The sequence below is a fragment of the Lathyrus oleraceus genome, chromosome 4 (genome assembly GCF_024323335.1).
Source record: "Lathyrus oleraceus cultivar Zhongwan6 chromosome 4, CAAS_Psat_ZW6_1.0, whole genome shotgun sequence".
NCBI lineage: Eukaryota > Viridiplantae > Streptophyta > Magnoliopsida > Fabales > Fabaceae > Lathyrus > Lathyrus oleraceus.
The window spans coordinates 419,220,694-419,243,885 of NC_066582.1; the positions used below are offsets into that span (position 1 = coordinate 419,220,694).

At 36.1% G+C, this 23,192-nt stretch overlaps 1 protein-coding gene across 3 annotated transcripts in view; it reads right to left on the reverse strand.

The window, feature by feature from the left end:
- The window catches only part of LOC127075805 (BEACH domain-containing protein C2), a 51,388-nt gene extending 51,034 nt beyond the window's left edge, over positions 1 to 354 (reverse strand). The window contains exon 1 of one of the 3 annotated variants that reach the window (XR_007786670.1): positions 67 to 354. The gene's annotated coding sequence lies outside the window, so the exon portion shown is untranslated. The remainder of the gene's footprint in view (positions 1 to 66) is intronic. The other 2 variants (XM_051017292.1, XM_051017291.1) reach the window with 2 other exon arrangements.
- Positions 355 to 23,192: the final 22,838 nt, after the last annotated feature.

Below are 23,192 nucleotides of genomic sequence, written 5' to 3' on the forward strand. Positions count from 1 at the left end.
TTGAAATGATCGGCATTGTCCAAGAGAGATGAAGATCGGTGAGAAGGAAATGGTTGAAAACGATACCTTCGTTCAGAATGATCCTGTCGAGTCGCGTTTGGTTTCGATTGAGAGAGGGTTTGAAGCTAGAATGAAATGAAATGAAAGAGAAAGAGTGAGAGAGTGGGAGAGAAGGCGAATAAGGCGCGAGAAAGGGTAGAATTGGGATTTGGCGAAATTGTAACTAACTAGTTATTTGCCGCTACCGCTTCTGTGGTGTTGCTTGGTCAAAATAGGAAATATCGAGGAACCATTGGTTTGGTGAATTGGTGATTTCTTAGCTTAGACTAATGGCAAATTTACCCCAACATAATCAAAATCACTTCTCCAAATATTTAGTTAAGAATGAATTATTTGAAGAAAAATATTGAGTTTGAATTATAACTTGAGCAAATATTTGTCGAGTTTTACTTATATTTCAATGAAACTTCGTATTACCCAAATGTTTTCATGCAAATTGGAGGGTTAAATTAAAATTAAAATTAAAATTAAAATTAAAATTAAAATTAAAATTAAAATTAAAATTAAAATTAAAATTAAAATTAAAATTAAAATTAAAATTAAAATTAAAATTAAAATTAAAATTAAAATTAAAATTAAAATTAAAATTAAAATTAAAATTAAAATTAAAATTAAAATTAAAATTAAAATTAAAATTAAAATTAAAATTAAAATTAAAATTAAAAGTTTTAGTGTTTTTGTATGGTTGACAAAAAAATCATTTAGAAACGAAACATCGACCAATTACTCCAAGAGCATTCTTAAAAATAATGAGTCGTTATTTTACCCAATCCAAATCGGAGTGTCCTATATGGATTGGGTATTGGGTTTGGCCAAACCCAACTCAAATCGGCTCATGTACACCCCTACACATGCTTGTGATATGTGTCATGATATATGAATGTATTTTGCATTGAGTTGACGTTATAATAGGGTCGTTAGTTTTTTAACTCCTGATTTTGCATGATAATGTTTGATTGCAATGAGTGTAGATGATTTGTTTCTAATTGTTGGTGAATCATGGACAACAATGGAGGTCGATTGTTACAACTTCGTCAGAAGATGTCACAAGTGTTAGATATACGGTGACAAGATTTATGTTCCACCAACTCCGTTGAATGTTTTGACTTCTCCTTGGCCCTTCTCTATATGGGGTATTGATATGATTGAGACGATAGAGCCGAAAGTTTCAAATGGTCGTCGATTCATTATTGTTACTATTGATTACTTCACTAAGTGGGTTGAAGTTGCTTCTTATGCTAATGTCACTCGACAAGTGGTTACTCAATTCATTAAGAAAGAGATAATATGTCGCTACGGTATTTCTAGCAAGATTATCATTGATAATGCCAATAACCTCAATAACAAAATGATGAGTGAGTTGTGTCATGAATTCAAGATCTAACATCACAACTCTTCAACATATCGGTCTAAGGTGAACGGCGTCGTAGAAGCAGCGAACAAGAATATCAAAAAGATTGTCTAGGAGATGGTTAGAACTTATAAGGATCACTACTAGAAAAACTGTTATTAGCGTCGGCCATTTACAGACGCTAACGGTGAAAAAACACACTAATATGTGGTTAGCGTCGGTTTAGCGTCGGTGTCGGGCCTTGAATAAAAGTTGCGAAGCTACTGTGTAACGTCGGCTAAAGATACACCGAGGCTACGTAGCCTCGGGGAGACGGAGGCTAAAGCGGACACTAATGGAACCGACGCTATGTTGTTTCAAAACCATGAAAAGTCAATATTATGTTTAGCGTTGGCCTGTCCGACTCTAAAGTCAACAAAAAAAGTCAACATTTTTTGTATGCATCGATCGACTGGCATTGAGGTCAATTTATAAAACTCAAGAAAAGAACAGATAGCGTCTGTGTCACCGACCCTAAAGTCAACATAGAAAAGTCTATAATAATATTTAGCCTTGCATACACCGACTCTAAAGTCAACAAAAAAGGACAATAACGGGTTGCAACATGACAACCTCACTCGAACAAATTTTTTCAATCCACAATATCATATTTATGGTAAAACATTTGGAAACAATTTTAAACATTCGTGAAAGTAACTACAAAAGTTCTACCCACATTAACTTTCAAAAAACATACACAAAAAGTAATCACATCTGAGATTAATTCGTTCTACTAAAAGTACAAGATCAATCTTCATTTAATGATTGATCATCCAAATCGTCATCATAATGATGAGAATGTGATACAAAAGTTGAAGTGTCAAATTTCTTCATCATAAATTCCTTCCAAGCATTCATCTCCCTCTCCATCCTTTGTGCAGTCTCGGTAGCAGCTTTTGCAGCCTCGGTAGCAGCTCGCATTGCTTCGTTAGCCTCTTGTAATTGGGTCGTTGCAGCCTCGGCAATTTGTTCAGCTCTAATTCTAGCTGCTCTTTCAGCTTCTAATGACATCCCAAACATAGAGTGTTGAGGAGTTTGAGATTGTTGGGTAAAACTTTTTGATCCACGTTTTAGATTAATAGCTAAATCTGCAGCGCCATAAACCCGACCACGGTTACGGCCCCCAGCAGCCTCTGTCCATAGCTGATTTACACGCTCTCCATCTAACACTTGAACAACCTCTCCATTCCCTTCTTCAGTTGGCTGAAGTTCTGCATCAAACTTCTCTTTAAAAGTCTTCTGCATAATAGAAAAAGTAAGGAATATTTAACAGCAAGATAACACAAGCAATTGTATCATTCTTATACAGCTATGCCAATGAAACTCAAAATGGTTATGCCCCATATCTATCTAAGAAAAGTCCCATATCTGCCAAATGGCTATGCCAATGAAACTCGAGATAACACAGCAAGTTTAAAGTTCCATATCTATCTAAGAAAAGAATCAATAATAATAATAGTATTTGTGCGCTGTCTCATGCATTGTCACTATAGCAATCGACACATCCACGTTGTGCTCAGAAATCTAATGGGACTGATAATTATTTTGCCTAAATTGTCACTATAGCAAACAAAGATACACATCACTAGTGTTCATACTCATTCGAGTTACTGAATGTTGCACGTGAAGTTGCTTTTGAATGTGAAGGTGTGCCTAAATTGATTAAAGACGTGGGATGTTCCTTACAAAATAAACCAATTGAAGAATGGAAAGTGTCGTTAGATAATCTTAAACATTAGTTAATATATATTTATCCATATAAAGTGACAATGCATTAGTTAATATATACAGTAATTATAAAAGTACAGGCTCACTTTATCATAAAAGTACAGTAATTATATACATTAGTTAATATATATCTATCCATATAAAAGCAACAACAACAGGACAGTTTATGGGACTTTAAACTGTTTTTCTGTAATAATAGTTAATGGGACTTTAAACTGTTTTTCTGTTTGAAAAGCAGGCTCACTTGAAAAGCAGGCTCCTATTTTGAAAAGCAGCAACAACAAACAGTTTATGGGACTTTAAACTGTTTTTCTGTAATAATAGTTAATAAGTAGCACCTGCCTTCCAACCTGCAGGTATTGTGAACCGTGATCCCACCCAATTGGACCCAACATTGCTACTCACTTGAAACCTCAATCGGATTTCATTTTCAAACTGATAGCAGGAAGTAGGAATTTCAAACTGATAGCAGGAATTTCAAACTGATATCAAACAGCACAGCAGGAATTTCATTTTCAACAGAACTTTCCTTTTCAAACTGATAGCAGTCCTGACTGTAGAATTACAGCTTTCTATGGTCACTCTAAGCATGTTGATAAACATAGGACTTGTGCTATTATATCTAACTTACATTAGACTATAAAAATGGATAACTAGATCCTTTTTGGAGAGTTTAATTTGATTAAGTCTGCTTCTGAAAAACAAGGGGTAAACATATATATTTTAAAACTACTAATATGTTTAACGATACTATAATTAATATCAACCTCCAAATAAGGTGGAGTCAGAGAGCTAAAAGCTCTTGGTTGATGGAAGGAGATAGAAACTCCAAATACTTCTATCAAAAATCCAGTCAAAGAAAGAGAAGAAACTTTACGAGAATAACGCCATAAGGAATACATAACAGCTACATAATATGTTTCAAGCATGGATGCAAATATTGATGCAGTAAAATTTACGAGAACTTACATAAGTAGATGCAGCACGACTGTCAACCCATTCACCATTTTTCCTCTTGTGTGTTTTTAAAAATAACTCATCGGGACGCAGATCCCTTTGAAGTTCACGTGACTACAAAAATCAAATAATCCAATAATCAATACAGAATACGAGTAAAACTGTCAAGATATAAAGAATCTTCATAATAATAATAATTTGTTAGGATTTTATTACTTACAAGTTGAAGTGCAACATCAATATGAGCCTTACGGCCTGTGGTGTGGACTGCTCCGCCTCTTGCGGAAGCTCGATTGGTCTTGTTTTGAGAAGACACAGCCAAAAACTCGGTCTTTTTCCAATAAGTTTGAAGTTCAACCCAAGCATCATCACCAATCCATGAAGGTCGCGTCCCTTTTCTCCTCGCCTTCCCCAACATGTCGTTTAATCGTTTTCTTCCTTTTTTTTCAAATGCGCTATAGACAAATGCATGATCGAAAGGATCCCACGAAACCGTCTCCTAAAAATAATTAAAATCACATAATTAATATTAATAACCAATTAGTTACTTTTTTAAATATAATTTGATCAACTTAAGTGACAAAAGTCAATAAATACTTACTCCAAACAACTTAAACCAATCAGCTTTCGTATCAGGATCGAGTGCAGACCAATGATGTATGGGTTTATAAAATTGTTTGCGTATCGCATAATTAATGGCACCAGCAACTTCTTTGGCAGGAACTAGCCTACAAAATACAATAATAAAACTACTAAATTATTAAGAATCATATGGATAGTAATATTCTCAACTTTCTTAACAGGTTATATATATTTTAGACAAAATACAATAATAAAACTACTAAATTATTAAATTATGAGAATATATATGACTTACCCAGTACCAGATGGTTTTATAATAACTTTCCCATTCTCATCTATTGTTGGCACAATAGGGGTAATAGTTTCTTGACCCACCGCCTCATCCTCATCAGCATCCACATCTTCCTCCTCTGCCAAATTTGAAGGGCTAGCCATTGTTTGAAGGTTTATACTTTAAGGGCCAGCCATTGTTTGATGGCTTAAAGTTGGAGTAGGCATAAAACTGAATTTCTCAGAGGTAGTGGCATGAACAGGTACTACAGTTGGAGCTGGTGTTGGCATCGACGATGCAGCCTGCACAGACGATGCTGCCTGAGCTGGTGTTGGCATCGACGATGCAGCCTGCACGGACGATGCTGCCTGAGCTGGTGTTGGCATCAACGATGCAGCCTGCACACATGATTTTTTAGAAGCTGATGTTGGCATTGATGATGCAACCTGCACGGACGATGCTGCCTGAGTTGGTGTTGGCATCGACGATGCAGCCTGCACAGATGATTTTTTCGAAGTTGATGTCGGGATCGACGATGCAACCCGCACGGACGGTGCTGCCTGAGCTGGTGTTGGTGTCGATGATGCATCCTGCATAGACAATGTTGTTTGAGCAGGTTTCCTAACGATATGCTTCTTGTTAATTATGCGATTTCGTTCTTCTTGAAGTTTTCCTGGTGCTAATACCTTAGCTTTTCCACCTCTTTTAGTCATCTGTTGTCATAAAAATAAAAGGATTAGTCAGTCTCACACTCTTAACATTATCATAACATTATCAAATGCAGTTTCTGATAAAATTAAAAGTAAAAGAAAAGAAACAATGTTGTTTCTGATAACAAGCAGTAAACTCATGTAATCATATGGATCTATTAACAAGCTTTGTGGGATAAGAGTTAGTTTTTCTTTATTACTAGCAGCAGACCGTCGGCAGTAAAAGACTAAAAGCAATATAAAAAACAGCAAAACTAGAAAGAGAAACTAGAAAGAAAAGAAAATTTAGTTCTGCTTCACCCTTTTGTTTCTATTTGAACCCTCATTCACGTCACATCACGCTTATCTTCATCAATGCCCTCTATCTGCTTCACTAGTAGAGCAATCAAAAATCTCTTCAAACACATCTAATTGTGACATGTCACGCAAACAAGATATTGCTTCAATTTCTACATTGGGTAGCGCCGGTAACATCCCATCAGATTGATAAGGTACTTCATCCTCTATGTTGTCAATCTCTACGCGACCCCTTGGTTTTGTGGTGATTGCCGCACACCATCCACGCATATCTCTACACATTTCTGGATATGGGACATAATACACTTGTCTTGCATTTTGCGCAAGGATGAAAGGATCATAAGGACGATAACGTTTATCCATCTTAATATCCACAGTTTTATATTGTGGGTGAACCTTTGTGCCCGTATTCCTTGTTGGATCAAACCATTCACAATAAAAAACTGGAATCTTATGCTTCAGACCAAAGTAATCTAGCTCAAAGATATGTTTGATTATTCCATAAAAATCAGTATTTCCTCCTTCTGCAAGACCTTTCACGTGCACACCACAATTGCTAGTTTTTCTACCTTTGCTCCATTCTTCAGTATGAAACTTGTACCCATTGATAAAATACATGTTCCATGATATGGCCATTGATGCAGGACTGCGAGACAAGGCAATTATATCTTGGTTAGTAACTCCATTTGTCTCCTCATTTACATATTTCTTCAGCCATATGGGAAACTCTATATGTATGCGCCCAGATGAATCTTCTATATCTAGAGAGTGGTTCTCTAAGAATATGCTGAAATAAATCACACGATTCATAAGTAAATATCTATTATGATATGCATCAATAATTTGATTGAATATATTATGATGCACACTTACTCAAGATATGGTTTAACCTCATCACAATTTATCAAGACATGCACATGTGAAGACTTCCATTCCTTATCAGATAGAAAATATTTTCGTGACTTCCCACTTGGTCGACCGCCACTTTGTAGAATGGACATTGTAGGTAGAATGTCATCATTGTCTAAATGAGGTTTGTTACTAAGATTTATGGTTGGCAACAAACGGAAAGAGTTGAAATAATGAGAGCAAAAGTAATTTGTCTCGCGATGTATATAATCACTGCATATGGAACCTTCAACTCTAGCCTTATTTGTCACTGCCCTCTTTGAGACTCCCATAAATCTGCACATTCAATCATTCCACGTTTATTAATTTATGATAAACATGCAATAACTTAATAAAATCAACCACAACAATTACCTTTCGAATGGATACATCCATCGGTACTGTACTGGACCACCTAGAATTGCTTCTTTGGCAAGATGGATTGGAAGATGCTCCATTGAGTCAAAGAAACCTGGTGGAAAAATCCTTTCCAACTTGCATATGATAATTGGAATATTCTCATCCAACTTAATTAAGTCGTCCATCCTCAATGTATTGCAACAAAGATCTTTAAAGAATCGACTTAGCTCAGTTAATGGTTTCCAAACCAAATCTGGCAATGAATGGAATGCAATTGGGAGTAAACATTCCATGAAAACATGACAATCATGGCTCTTCATCCCATGCACCGTACCCTTTTCTACATTGGCACACCTACTGAGGTTTGAAGCATAGCCATCTGGCATTCTCAATTCCTTAAGCCATTTACAAACCAACTTGGCTTCAGATTTGGTTAGAGTGTAACTAGCCTTTGGTTTACCATTCTTTCCGTTTTCTAAGGGTTGGAGCTCCAAGTCCCCGCGAAAGCATAATTTAGCCAAGTCTTCTCTTGCCTTTTCATTATCCTTTGTTTTATCCTTAACATTCATGACAGTATTAAATATATTATCGAAGACGTTTTTTTCTATGTGCATCACATCGAGGTTATGCCTTAACAAGTTATCCTTCCAATATGGGAGATCCCAAAAAATACTTCGCTTTTTCCAATTGTGATCCACTCCATACCCTTCGAATTCTTTCCATTTCGCCTCCCATCCAATTTCAGTAACTTTTGGAAAATTACTTATTACCGCCCATATATCTTTCCCTGTGGAAATGGGAGGTGGCTCATTGGTCACAACCCTATTTTTTAGGAAACTTCTTTTACTCCTTCTGAAGGAGTGATTAGATGGCAAGAAACGACGATGACAGTCAAACTAGGAATTCTTATGGCCACTTTTCAAGGTGAAAGCATCAGTGTGTTCCATACAATGAGGGCATGCCAATTTACCTTGTGTTCCCCATCCAGATAACATACCATAGGCTGGAAAATCATTAATTGTCCACATCAAGCAGGGTTTCATGATGAAGTTTTGTTTTGTAGATATATCATAGGTCAATATTCCATTGGACCACAATCGATGTAGATCATCAATCAATGGTTGCAAGTAGACATCTATCTTTAATTTAGGGTTTTTAGGTCCGGGTATGAGGCATGCCAAAAACAAGTATGGTTTGGTCATGCACATTTCAGGGGGGAGATTATACGGAGTAACTATTATTGGCCAACATGAGTATGGAGAAGCAGACGCTTGAATGTAAGGAGTAAAACCATCTGAACACAGACCCAACCTTACATTTCTGGGTTCCCTAGAAAAGTCAGGATATACACTATCAAAATGTTTCCATGCTTTTCCATCTGACGGGTGGCGAAGGATGTTGGAACTATTTTTGTTCATGTGATGCCATCTCATTTCACTTGCCGACTCAGTTGATGCATACAATCTTTGTAATCTGGGAATGATTGGGAAGTAGAACATTCTCTTCACTGGGATATCTTTGTACTTTCCCATGCCAGTCTTGCGAGGAATGAACCTAGGAGCATTACAAAATTTGCACTCTGATAGATTGCTATCATCCTTGTAATATAACATACAACCATTCTTACAACAATCAATCTTCTCAACCTTTAGCCCTAACTTAGATACCAACTGTGTTGCTTGGTAATAGTTCTCGGGCAAGCATTTTTGAATTGGACATACACTTTTAAGCATTTGTGCAACAAAATCTAAACCTTTTTGTGGTACATGCCAATTAGACCTAATTTTAAGAAGTTGAGTAGATATTGATAATATTGATTAGGTAGCTCCCTCATAAATGGGCTTGTTGAAAGATATCAACTTGTCATAAAATCGTTTGGCATCTTCGTTGGGAAACTCATCCTCCGTATATTCCTCAACTTCTATGTTATCATTCACATGAGAGAATACTCCATAAGGCCTAAAAGCATCATACACCATCTGATTCATTGCCTCAATTTGGTCATCATGATGCACATGTTCACTACTATTTGAATCATTCCTTGTATTAACATTGAGCTCTACTTCTCCATGTTGAGTCCAAATCCAATAGTCTGGTTGAAATCCATCTCGATACAAGTGAAGTCTAACATTAGTTGGTGTTCTTATCTTGAGACACTTGCAATTTATACACGGACACCTTATCCCTCCCTCAGATTTACAAATAGGTTGTTTCAAAGCCCTCTTTACGAAGTCTTTAACCCCGCGAACATACTCTTCTTTCAATCCGTGTCTATTGGAATATACTCTATCGTACATCCAAGTACGATCCATTTTCTATAAGGCAAACAATTAACTCGTCAACCACTGAAAATTAAAACATATATTAGACAAAAATGAATGGCTGATAAGTTCCTAATGGGTATTAGGAGAAAATCAGATAACTTCCTAATGGGTATTAGGAGAGAATAGAATACATGCATTCCAAGGGATTTTTATTTTATTTTCAGTGGTTCAAAAATTAAACATGACGAACATACCAAATTTTAATACTATTGTACATTATTATTTCAGACCGTAAACAAAATTGCTGCACAGATTTATAAATCTATTAAACTGCTGTATATTTTAACAAATCCAATAAGTTATTGTACTCACTTCCTGAAATCTAACTAAAACAATGTAAGCCTTAATTCTTAGTTTATTTTTTAATGTAAACCGTACCAAAACTACATGTTAATGGAAATAACTAACAACTTGCAGTATGTAGTCACTATATAGACTGTCATGTACAGTAGTACCAAATTATTACCATGCCAACACAAATCAACATACAAACCAAAACAAAACTTCTACCTACAAACATACGCAACCAAAACGCATAAGGTAGCCGATACACAAAGCAACCGCCTCGAAACCAGAAAAAAAACACAACACTGGGACAGTGATCACAACAACAGAATAGAACTTAATTCGAAATATAAACAAAATCTATGCGAATCAAATGCCACAAAGGTGAAAGGTTATATCCCGATGCTAGAATTTCATTTACAACATAACCAATTCGCAATCCAAGGGAAACCGAAAAGAGAAAAACACAACATAGCCAATGCGTGTTCGAAATCAAAATAAAGTTCAAAAATTTGTAAATCATACACTTAGCTCGAACTATGAGTTTAAACAAGTGGTAACCACAATCAAACAATTCTCTTATAACAATTAGAGTTAACGGTGCCGACAAAAACTAACGGTAACTATAACCAAACCGTCTACGCAAACAGAGCCGTACAGTGCAAAAAGAAGAAACAAAATAGATTATGATTATTTACAATGTTATTCCAAAGATAAAAAAACCAACACTTATTCTGAGATAAAAGTTAAATTTGTGAAGAAAAAACACTATAAATCAGAAATGTGTATTAAACATAGTTTATTAGTCATAATTTTGGATGGACCAAAAAAATCCTAAAGATGTAGGATTCATATTGCCTCAAGAACTGATTCTATCTTAAAACTGTCTTTGGACTCCAAACCTGATTTTAACACTCAAATGTATTGCTCAATTCATTTTCATCGAAACATGAATCACTCCAAATTCAACTAAGGGTATGTTTGACTTCACATTTGGAACACCCAAAATTGATTTTAACATGTTCGGTTGCTCTCATGTAGAACTGATTTTTCTTTCTATAACATACTGTAAAACATACTGTAAATCACTGTAAAACATACTGTAAATCATGTAGAACTGATTTTTCTTTCTTAACACAGCTCAACTCACTTTTGCAACAATTTATCTAAAACATACTGTAAATCACTTTTAGCCAGAATTACTTTTACAGAATCAATTCAATCAAAATCAATTTTCTTCACGGCAGAACCAAATACACAGACGAACTTTAAACTAAAATTTATTAATTCAAATTAGTGGAAACATACAAACATACCCGTAACCAAAACACAGAGACAAAAGGTTGAATAAACTATTTCTTCAACTGTATTCCATAGCATTTGAGAACGTCTGTACATAAAAATTCATGGATAGTAAATTGAATATGGAATCAAATCATGTATATACCGAGAAATAAAAATTAAAAAGGGAATAAGCATGTAGTCCGTTATGTGAGGAATTGAATTGGAACCTGGAGTAATCAGAGAGGGGGATGAAGAATATGAATCAGAATCGGAAGACTAGCGATGATGCTTGCGACGTCGTTTGGTGTGGGAGTGAGACTTCGTTTTTTTTCGGTTCTTAACGGAGTCCTTGTCGCGGTCTCGGCGATTACGGTGGTGACGCCTGCGACGGTGAGAGGAAGAATCGGAAGAGAGAGAGGAAGAATCAGATTAGGGTTTTCGTTTTGTGAAATGAAATGGAGGGAGAGTGAAAAATGACGAGGGAAAAGGAAAGAGGGAAATAAGCTGATTTTTGGTACGAAATAGAAAATTCCATAGAGTCTGCCAAGCGGACTCTAATTAATAAATAAAATACTTAAACCTTAAATATATATATATATTATAGATAAATCAATGGAAATTGTATATGTTATAAGAATAGAGTCGACTCAGCGGACTCTAAGTAAATAAATACTAATTAAAAAATAATGCTACTAGATAGAGTCGGTCTCACCGACTCTAAATAAATTAATCAAACATTCTTCAAATATAAAATAACAAGTAGTGTCGGTTTTGCCGACACTGATAAAAAAATAACCTGTCTTACAAGTGTACCTAGATAGAGTCCGTTAGTGTAGGCTTAGCCGACACTAATAGTGTCCGTGTCGGTGGCCGACTCTAAACTAGGAGGCTAAAATGACTTATTCTAGTAGTGGATTAGCATGAGATGCTACATTTCTCTCTACATGGCTATAGGACTTCAGTTCGTACTTCCACTATGACAACTCCATTTTCATTGGTGTATGGGATGGAGGCTATTTTTCCAAATGAGGTTGAGATTCCTTCGCTTATGGTTATCATGGAAGCTGACTTTGACGAAGCTGAATGGGTTCAATCTCGATATAATCAGTTGAATCTAATTGAAGAAAAGCGTTTCACGGTTGTTTGTCATGGTCAATTGTACCAAAGACGCCTCAAACGGGCTTTTGATAAGAAGGTTATCCCTCGTATGTATCATGAAGGGGAACTCGTGCTCAAGAGATATTATGTTATACACTTGAGTCCACGGGGCACGTGGACTCTCAACTATGAAGGATCTTTTGTTGTCAAGAAGGCTTTCTTAGGTGGAGCTCTCATCCTCACCACTATGGACGGGGAAGATTTGTCATTATCTATGAGTTTCGATACAGTCAAAAAATATTATGCCTAGAAAAAAAGTGAATAAAAAGCCCACTAGATTGATATCTACGAGGACAATCTAGGCAAAAAGGGGGTATTCCGATGGACAAAAAAACGAAATCTCCATGCAAAAGTTAGGGATCAAATAAAATAATGTAAAACTCGCTAAGTTGAAAACCAGAAAGGGTGACTTAGGCAAAATGAGCATCCCGATGGACGAAAAAATAGAAAATGTCCAGACAAAAGTTAGGGATAAAGGCATTTAATTGTAACCCTTTAGCCTATCTCATTACATCTTGATCTCATACGGCCAAAGATCGATCCAATCATCATCAACCAAAAGCAAAGTATTGGAGCCTAGGTCTTACAGTGGATGATAGTTGATGTTGTAATCAATGGAAAAAAAATATATTTCCCATTGCAATTTGCTTTATTTTTCAATTTTTGTAAATTTCTTCTTTAAGGATTTTTGCATCCTTTTAACCATATTGTATGTATAGATTTTTCATAATTAATAAAGTTCACTTTCTTTTATCAAATTGCTTTTTATTTCTCTCATATTCTGTTTGCAAAGTAATTGATTTATTTTGATCACATAATGCAATAAAACTTTGAGAATAATAAAAAAACTACATTAAAAGGAAACTTTATGTATTGCTTTAATTACCTGAAGAATCCTAAAGGGAAATCGGTGGTCTATGGTATTTGCTTGACATCTAGAAGCATCTTGATGAGTGCCTGATTAGATTATACATCTTTTTCTTCCCAGCTGAATCATGTGAAATCGCCAACAGTGATGGTCACACGAAGCATTCTTACATTACAGTTTCTTTAGTATGGTTAGTGGCGAGTCGAAGTCTACCCCGCACCATAAACCTTACTTTGTGAATATCACCCATGTGACCACATAACATTCATACATCATAAAAAGGTAAAATGTACATATAGCATGTATATCATATTTCTTTTTTGTGATTGATGTATTTCCCCACATAATATTTTAATCCAATCCCCAACAAATGAACTTATAAAAGTCAACTTGTCATTCCAAATTCTCAAGAATTTTACCTTATAACCATTCTCAACGGGTAAATTTTCGGATACTTTGGTATTTAATCCTCTTCTACCTTGAATACTTGAAAAGCTTTCACAATTCGTGCATTCAGGTTTAAGATGATTAAATAGGGGAAACTGTTATACCCCAAAAATTTCCCTCCCCTTTTCACTTTTCATCCGACCTTGTGACTTGAGATTCATTTGTACACATTCATGTCCCACTCATATGCATCATTCATTCATTTTAACACTTGCTAAATAATCATCATAGATTCAAAGCTTGTGGCTTGCAAAGCTAGGGTTTACTTATGAATCAAGCTCTAGAAATGTGACATGGCTCTTCATATGTTCATCATTGGGGTAAAACCCTAATTTCTTGATCTTTAAGATATATATTCAAGGAGACCTCATCTTGGCATTCTTTTGGGCATCAAAACCCTAATTATTTATGTTGTTCCTCTAGGATCATGTGATTGGCTCTAGGGAATTGGTTTGATCATCTAAACCATAATTATGGGTCCATGTGTTGGAAGTTTGATTATGGAGCTTCATGCTTTGTTTTAAAACCTTAATTATGGGGTATATCATGGAATCCTAATCAAGGAGGCTTGGAGTTTGTGTACTATTTGAGGTTGACTTTTGATCATGAGATTTTTTAAAACTCTAGCTCACTGGGGAAAAGGTTCTTGGCCCTTTTGTCATACTATCTTGCCATCTAAACATGTACATCCATCCTTATGACACTTTCAAGATCTTATGACGTGATTCAAGGTATTTGTTTCCCTCCATATGGCGGTGCCTTGGTTGTTATGCATTTGTCATTAGTCCTTGGATTCATACTTTTATTAATGCATTTATCATTGGTATTTGGTTTGTCTTTGGTCCATTTTGATTCTCAAGGCATTATAGGTCATTCACTAGTGGTTCATTTGTGAATTATAGTCCATTAAACAAATATTAATTCATATTATGTAGCATTTGATCAAGTCACATAAAAGCCTTGTTTCATTTAAGCCAAGCATGAAAACCCTAGTTCATGACCCACAATTGACTTTGATCAACTGTGACTTTTTGGTCAACTAAGTTGACCAAAGTCAACCATGTCCCCTAAGTCTTGTTTAAGCCCATTGGTACATTCTCCATGCCCTTGGTTTATATCCATTGCATTGTGGAACTTAAACCTATCTTTGTGCTAGTTTTCATTCAAATCCAACCATTCAATCTTATACCATTACCATATTCAAAATAATTGGCCATTTCAATTAGCTTGTTTATGATTAAACCATTCATTAGAATTCAAGTTTCTACATGATAATCCATACATTTCAACATACATACATCACCACTAATCCCAATCCAATTTACACATCTCATTCAAGCATTACTCCATAAGCCATACAAGCATCTTATCCAATTTACACATTCAACCATTAACCTTCATTTCAACCACAAATGGCCCATTCATTACTCCTAAAATCCAATAAAAAACATTGATTTAATACACACATTTGCATTACATAACTCAACACATAAAATTCATTACATGACTCATTCAAATTTCTACATAAATCATTACATAACTCATTTGATTCCCCATTGTCTTTACAAACTCATGGCTTAAAAAAACCCTACATCTAAAGTCAACCATAACCATTATCCAAGTATTCCAAGCCCTTGATTCCAAACATGGGCTTGCTTTGAACTGTCCATGGTCTACAAAACCATAAGTTTATTCCTTCAACCATTGGCTTACAAACATACACAAAACACCCAAGTCATGATGAGCATAACACAAATGCAACAGGTCATAAACAGTAAGGTGCATGCGGCGTTGTCCTTTTATTGCAGAGCATGCAAATTAGCGGGTGTACTATTGTACCTTCTTTTGTCTTCTAGCGCTCTTTGGTCTTATATCTTGTTGATGATATATGGTAGAGAAGTATTGAAGAAAAATCATAAAATGATAACACATTGAAGGTATTCATAGATTTAAAACAAAGGAAAGGTTGAAAGATCCTTCATAACATTAGCAGTGGTTTTCTCCTTTGCAGTTTTAAAACCAACATTATGAGGAAATAACAATAGGATAACGACAAGTATTTGTCTATCGAAAAGGTTCCAATCATCTTTCTTCATCAAATTTGATTTCTTTTCTATGAGATGTTAATGTAGCTTTTTTCTATTACATATAATCTCGTATCTGCACTTTCCAAAAGTCAAAGTCCGCACCATCAAACTTTTTCTATTTTCACATTTCCTTTGCCTATGACCATCACTCCCCCTCGAATTTGGGTTCCTCAAAACCGTCTCTGATAATTTTTGCGAATCATCATGCTTTAAAACACATTTATGAAAAATCAATAATATCAACCAATTTGTGTACTATTCACAAAAATACTAATTATGTGAATAATACACCTCTATAAGACATAACAATAACAACCAAATAGATCTAGTGCACTTGTTCAAAAACTACGCAAAATCTTCTCATTGTAAAATATGGAAGAGTAAAAATAATGCGGAATCACACTAAAATTAATTATAAGTGAAACATACAAGTGTTTAAGGACATTTTTGATTTGACATTTGAAAACATTTCACAACAATAGTTTTGACTATTGGCAACAATAGTTTTGGCAATTAATCGACAGACTGCCCCCGCCTGCTCCACTTTTTTGCAGGGCGGGGAGAAGTAGACCTACATGAATGTGCGAGTTCAAAATTCAGGCTTGACCCATTTTGATACACCTAGATAAAATCCTTGCTTGCTATTACAAATAAAAAAGATCCTCGACATTTATAATCAATAAAAATAAATAAAATTTTAATGGTTGTTTTAAATTTTTCCGTAATACTCTAATCATCTTTCTTAATTTATTTACTATTAGTTTCTTTTGATTTCCTTATTTTTATCATTCAACACCCTTAGTGTCAATATATATTATGAAACATTCTTACTGTGATAATGTGTTTCTTACGTATATCGTAGGAGAAAAATGATCTTTAATAAACATACTTTTAATTTCATCCCTCAAATCACAAATATTCCTATTTAGCCATTTTCTCTATTTTATTTTATTGCTAATGATTTGAGTTAAGTGAAGCGTGTTAAAGACGAAGATGACATAATTTTGATTCAGGAAAATATGTATTTCTATAACTTATTCAATGAAGAATATGATATCTCGTCAACTCTAGCAGACTCAACATTAGAGAAGAAGATAAGAATTATAATTACTACACTCGAATTAAAAAATAAGAGATAAAAGAAGCGTTGAAAAGAATGAGTAAGAGTAAGACGATTGGGTCAAACAACATACCTATTGAAGTATGAAAAATTCTTATAGATAGATAGAGGCATTGAGTGACTGACCAAACTCTTTAGCCAAATTATATGGTCAAAGCAAATGCATGATGAAGGAAGAAGAAACACTTTAGTTCCAATCCATAAGAAGAATGGAGATGTACAAAATTATACAAATTATGAGAGGGATTAAACTTATGAGTCATACCATGAAGTTATGGGGAAGAGTGATTGAACAAAGAATAAGAAAAAAGAATCAAGTAAGTGAAAATCAATTTGATTTTATGCCTAAGAGGTCGATAATGGAAGCAATCTATCTACTACGACATGTGATGGGGCAATATCGGATTGACGAATAAGATTTGCACTTAATTTTTATTGACTTAGAATAGGCATATGATAGAGTGCCTAGAGATATTTTGTGGAAAGCCCCAGTGAAGAAAATGGTTAAGATTTCATATATTTGAGTTATCCAAGATACGTGTGAAGGGACGTTGACTATTGTGCGGATATAACGTGGTGAGACAGTCAACTTTTCCATCAATAGGTTTGCATCAATGTTCAACCCTAAGCCCATACATTTTTCTTTAATTTTGAATGTACACACAAAATACATCAAAGAGCTAGTATTGAGATACAATTTTTTGTAGATGATATAGTCATATGCGGAAAGTTGAAAGAGGATTTAAATGAGAGGATGGAGACGAGCTTTAGAAACACATAGCTTTCGCCTAAGCAAAAGTTAGATGGAGTATATGGAATGTAAGTTCAACAAAAGGAGAAAGATTTCTAACATGGAGGTGAAAGCTAGAGAGTATATTGTCGCATCCGCGAAAAACAACCAGCGGGCTAAAACAAAAACACAACACAGAGCCGCCACTGCGCGTTATTTATCCCAAAATAGGGAAAGGAAACGCTCAGAGAAACCTGGAAAAGACGTGGTCTCGCGACCAAAGAGAAAGGGTAAGGGAGTCGGTTACGCGAGGGGAAGGTATTAGCACCCCTCACGTCCGTCGTACTCGACGGGATCCACGTTCTAAGAAAAGAAAAGGTTGCTAAAACATCACAGACACACAGGGAACGCAGGTGGGGTTAAGAGAAGGGAGCTCGATAGGACATCGCATCCTATGCCTACATATCTCGTTCTGAACAAGAATCAGAGCAACTGTAGTTCGGCTTACGCACGCCAAACAACACAAAACACACAAACAGATGGCAAACATGGAGCCCGACAACCACTCAATGGAATTACGTCAGCATCTGAACCAAAACACACACAAGAGGGCAAACGCGGAGCCCGACTGCCAATCATTGGACTTACGTCAGCATCCGAACCAAACACACAACAGATAACAGGTAAACACACAAAAAAAAGAAAAAGGTTGCCCGGAGTGGTCTCGCACGACCACCTGCCTACATACCTCGTCTGGAACAAGGATCAGGGCGATGTAGTTCCCCCTCAAGGGAAATAAATCTAGCCAGAAACCGAGGGAAGACACACTACCAGGGAGCTGGACTCGAGCCTAGTGTTGTCATGCATCGTTACCCTACGTTCAGGTTTCTACCTACTTGCGCAACTGCAAGCTAATCCTATCCAGGAAGAAAGCAAGCATACAAGCATACAGATCAAAACAAGCATTTCAAACAAATATTCACATAGCACACACTATAACCAATCAAGTGAGGCTCACACAATGGGTTTGACTGCCGAAGCAAGTCATCTGTACATGGGTAGTATTCGCTCTTAACCTTGCCATTACGAGGCTAAGGTGAAGCAGATGAAAGGTGAGTGAAGATCAGACTTCACAGCTCTTATCCCTGACCAGGGAGAGCTTCAGACAAAGGAGCGTGGGTCCAGAATGGAGGGACCCTTCTACGCTCAAAGACTCTGACTCGATTGTGCAACAGCACAGGATCTTGGGTTTGTGTCCCAATGCATCAACACACAGCCGTGTGAGCAGAGGGACGACTCACAGAATAGTGGGGGATAGATTGCATATCCCTTGGCTTCCACCAATTGCCTTAATCAAGGACTTTTACCTGCTTGGGCACAAATGTAAACAACCACAAACGTTGCCTCTTAAGGAGGACTTCAGACATTTGCCCGGCCAAGTAACAGGCCGGGTCTCCCAGACTACATGAAGAGTAGAAGTCCTACCTCAAGTGGTTTAAAAACCAAGCAGCAGCAAGCAAGTTCTTAAAGAACTGTAAGCAACTAAATGTACCTGAAATCAATCAAGTATCATCAGTACTCAGACAGACAACAATAAACAGCAAAATGTTAATCATTTAATCTGTACAAACAAACAACAAGTTAAGGCACACAAATGCAAGCTATAAGCTCAAGCTCAAGCTTCACAACCTACAAAACAAAGTCATGTTAGTTTTCAACATCAAACAAACTCAATTTAATTGACTTGAATCATTCTCCTTAAGCTTTGTGCATTTCATCCTGAAAAGTCTAATCAAATGTGAGAAACTAGACCACTAGGCCAAGCCTAGGGTCCAAAAGTGAGAAAAAAACCTAAACAGCAAGTAATTCTCAACCAAAATCAAACTCGAACAATTCAAAAGCCAAGGCAATTGATCCCATGTTTATATCCTTCACCATATTCATTTCATGACCAAAACATCACAAACTAGGTCAAATGCAACATCCAATGTCCAAACAGAATGACTTCCATCAAAAGCATACCAAAATAATTCCAAAAATCCTCAAATAATTCACACCTAAACAGGACATATTCAAGGTATAGCATGTCAATTTTCAGCTCAATTGGACAAAAGGAACTAGGGCAATGAAAATCAAGAAATCCAGACACAATTATCCAAGCCAATTCAAGGTATCAACACATGCATTCACTTCAAAAATTCATAACAGAGTGAGAACAATTAAGAAATGAATGGGACCAAAACAGTGATGTCCTACAATGTGTCTACAATCAGAACACCAAATTTCACATTTATCCAAAACCATATGAGAATTTCACACAAGATATACCAACATGTGTCACACAATGTTACCAAATGAGCATACAGTGAAGAAAACTATCAATCAAATGGAAAATGCCATAGAAAAATCCAGAACAATTCACATGTTATCTCAACACATCAATGATCACTCATGCAAAATTTCAATCCATTCCAACAATCATAGGTCATGCAAACAAATTTATGAAGTTGACCTAGCTAGGTGTGACACAAATTGTCACACCTAGATTCAAAAAATCATATATCAATCATCAGGTATCCAAAAATCACAAAATTTACATGGAAATCACCATCAACATGTCCAGAATGAGCACAAAAAATTTCAGGAATTTCTTTAAATGTATGAGCATTTCACAATGAAAATGGCAAATCATGTAAAAAATACACACAAGTCAAAGATCCCTAGGCCAGGTCAACATTTTACCATGCACAACTTATAAAACCATGCCTATAAAAAACTAGAGGGAAATTGGAAACTAACAAAAAAACTCTCATAATTTTTGGACTTGTAAATATTTTTCTATGATTTTTCTAAGGTTTAAATGAATTGTTACATAATTATTAAGTATTTTATTTAATTAAATAGATTAATGGCAATTTCGTAATTATTAAGTCCCAGGGTCAAAACGCAACGTTTCAGTAATGGAGTGGCACGCTGTGGTTGGTTGGATTTGCGCGGCAAACAGCTTTGGAAATTGGCAAGGCAACACAATGGATCAAACGAAGGCTTTTTTCCAGAAAGTTCATCATCATCATCGTGTTTTTTCCAGAATTCACATGAACACAAGAACAACAAAACTTCATGAAAATTCATAAATAGATAGTCATTGGAAAGGTCTGAGCACGTAGAGTCCAAATATCATGATAAAAACGTCCAGAAATTCACGTATGAAACGAATCGATTGAATTAGGTTTTGCATTCAAGACTTTGAATCGAAATATCTGTCTCTACAATTCATCATTCTAAAAACTAAACATATCACAACGATCTACATTGAACACTCTTTCAAACGCCTATAACAATTCGTCAATTCATGAGATTCGAAAGTTCACCTTAATTGGAAGGCAGTGATGAATTCTTGAGCTATTGCGCGTGTTGATCCAAAACAGTTCAAGCTGGATGATAGGGAAGGTGGATGCAACTTGTAGCTTGGCTCGAATTTGCTCCTAGTGCAAGAAATATTCAAATGCCATTGATGAACACCACTTGGACAGTCGAGTTTGGTGAGGATTTAGGCGTTGCTTTGCCAAAACAGATCAAGAAGAAGATCCAAGGGAGAGGCAGCAAAAAGAATTTTCGGATTTGATGGAGAATTGGAAGAGTTTTCTTCAATCTTGTTCTTGTGTGTTCTTGAGAAATTTGGAGAATTGGAGGGAAAATTGGTTAGAGATTTTGTGAATTGTGATTATCCTTGCAATTCTGTTAGGATTATGATTAAATACTCCAGCTCTAATCACCTCATTAATCACCATTTAGCCAAAACACATGTAATTAGCAAAAATGCATTTTACTAAGCAAGGGCAAAATGGACTTTTCACATAGGCCCTGTGACAGCTGTATGACAGCTCACACACCCTCCAAATATCAGTTATGATGTGTTGCAACTTGTCCCATGGTCATTGGTTGTGTAATTTTGATTTTCACTATGCCATACCATGAAATGCATTTTTCAAGTGGAGTTCAAAAGTAACTTGGTCAAATATTGCCCCTTGACATGTTATGACAATTCAAACCATTTCCAATTTGCATTTGTGAGGTGTTACAAAAACTCCCATTCCAAAATTCTCATTATTTCTCAAGTTGGACCATTTTGTCCTTGGATCTTTTAACTGTACACTTGAAAGTTGACTTTTTGCACTGACCATTTTTGATGAATTCCAATTATGCACCATGAAAGTACATGTCAAATGGAGTTTGCACATTAAAAGATCACTCAATTTGGACACTCCATGTGGAAGTTATGCCCCTCTGATTATGGGTCATTTTTGAAATTGAATGGACCATAACTTGCCAACCATACATGGGAATTTCAAGTTCTTGGACTTTTTGGAAAGGTGAGACCAAGATCTACAACTTTCGTGTTGAACAAATTTTCATTTGAAGCTTCCTTGGACACGTAATTTTGAGGTCAAAAACTTTCCATTTTTGGAAACTTCCATTACAAGTCACTTTCTATTTTTGGCAATTTTTGTTCTGACTTTATTCTCTCCATTCTTGAGCTTTGACACGTCAAATAACACTTGTTTCAACATGAATGAAGTGTATCCAACTCTCTCCCACCTCCAAATCCATAAAATCAAGCACAGTTGACCACAATTGACTTTTTCAATTGATAGATGAATTTGGCAATGCACTGATCAAACTGAGCTCCAATCTTCTGATGAAATGGCTCAAGGATGAAACCCTGGCCTCAATTAGCTCCAAAAAACCATGGGATGATCCCCATATCAATCATAGCCCCCATCTCCTAGCCATGCCCTGATTGGCCCAATGCAGATGATTAGGGTTGACCAGTGGTCAAAACCCTAATCTCAAGGTATCCTGATCAAACTCCTGAATCTTCTGGATAATACAAGACCATGATGATGATGATGTATCACTGCAACCAAGACCAAGATCAATCTCCTTGAGAACCACAAAACCCTAATTTGGACCTCCACATCCTCAGATGATTAATGACCAGTCCAATGAAACCCTAGCTTGCACATTGACTTCCTCATCTTCTGATCAAGACTTGGGAGTATGACTTGCACAATGTAACCACATGATATGCAATATGCAATGCCTAATGACCTAAAAATGATATATAATATGTTATGCTAGTCCCAAGAGAGGAGGGCAAATTTTGAGGTGTTACAGCTGCCCCTATTCAATCCACTGTGAACCTGTCGATATGAATAGCCTCGGCTTTCAGATGATCAGGATGAAGAGTGATTGAATACCAAGAACAGACGAACAATTTGCACTCTGATGGGATATAATTAACAACGCCTGTCAGAATCGGCGAAGAACAACCTTGAAGGAGAATCCCTCTGGAACGGAGAAAGTCGGCCTGATCACCGAAACAGTCGACCCGGATACCAAAATAAATGGTAACGCAGGGATAACCATGGCCTGAACACCACCTATCCGCTGGGGATTACCATTTCTTTTTTTTTTTTATGTTTTTCTTGAACCCCAAAATTTTTCTCTACGCAAATGATCCTCGGATCTCTGCATTTGAACCCCACTCTCCTGTTTGCCAAATAATGAACCCCATTCTCCAGTTTGAACCCCAGTCGCCTGACGATAACTCACGATCGCCATTGTGAACCCCGTTCTCCAGAA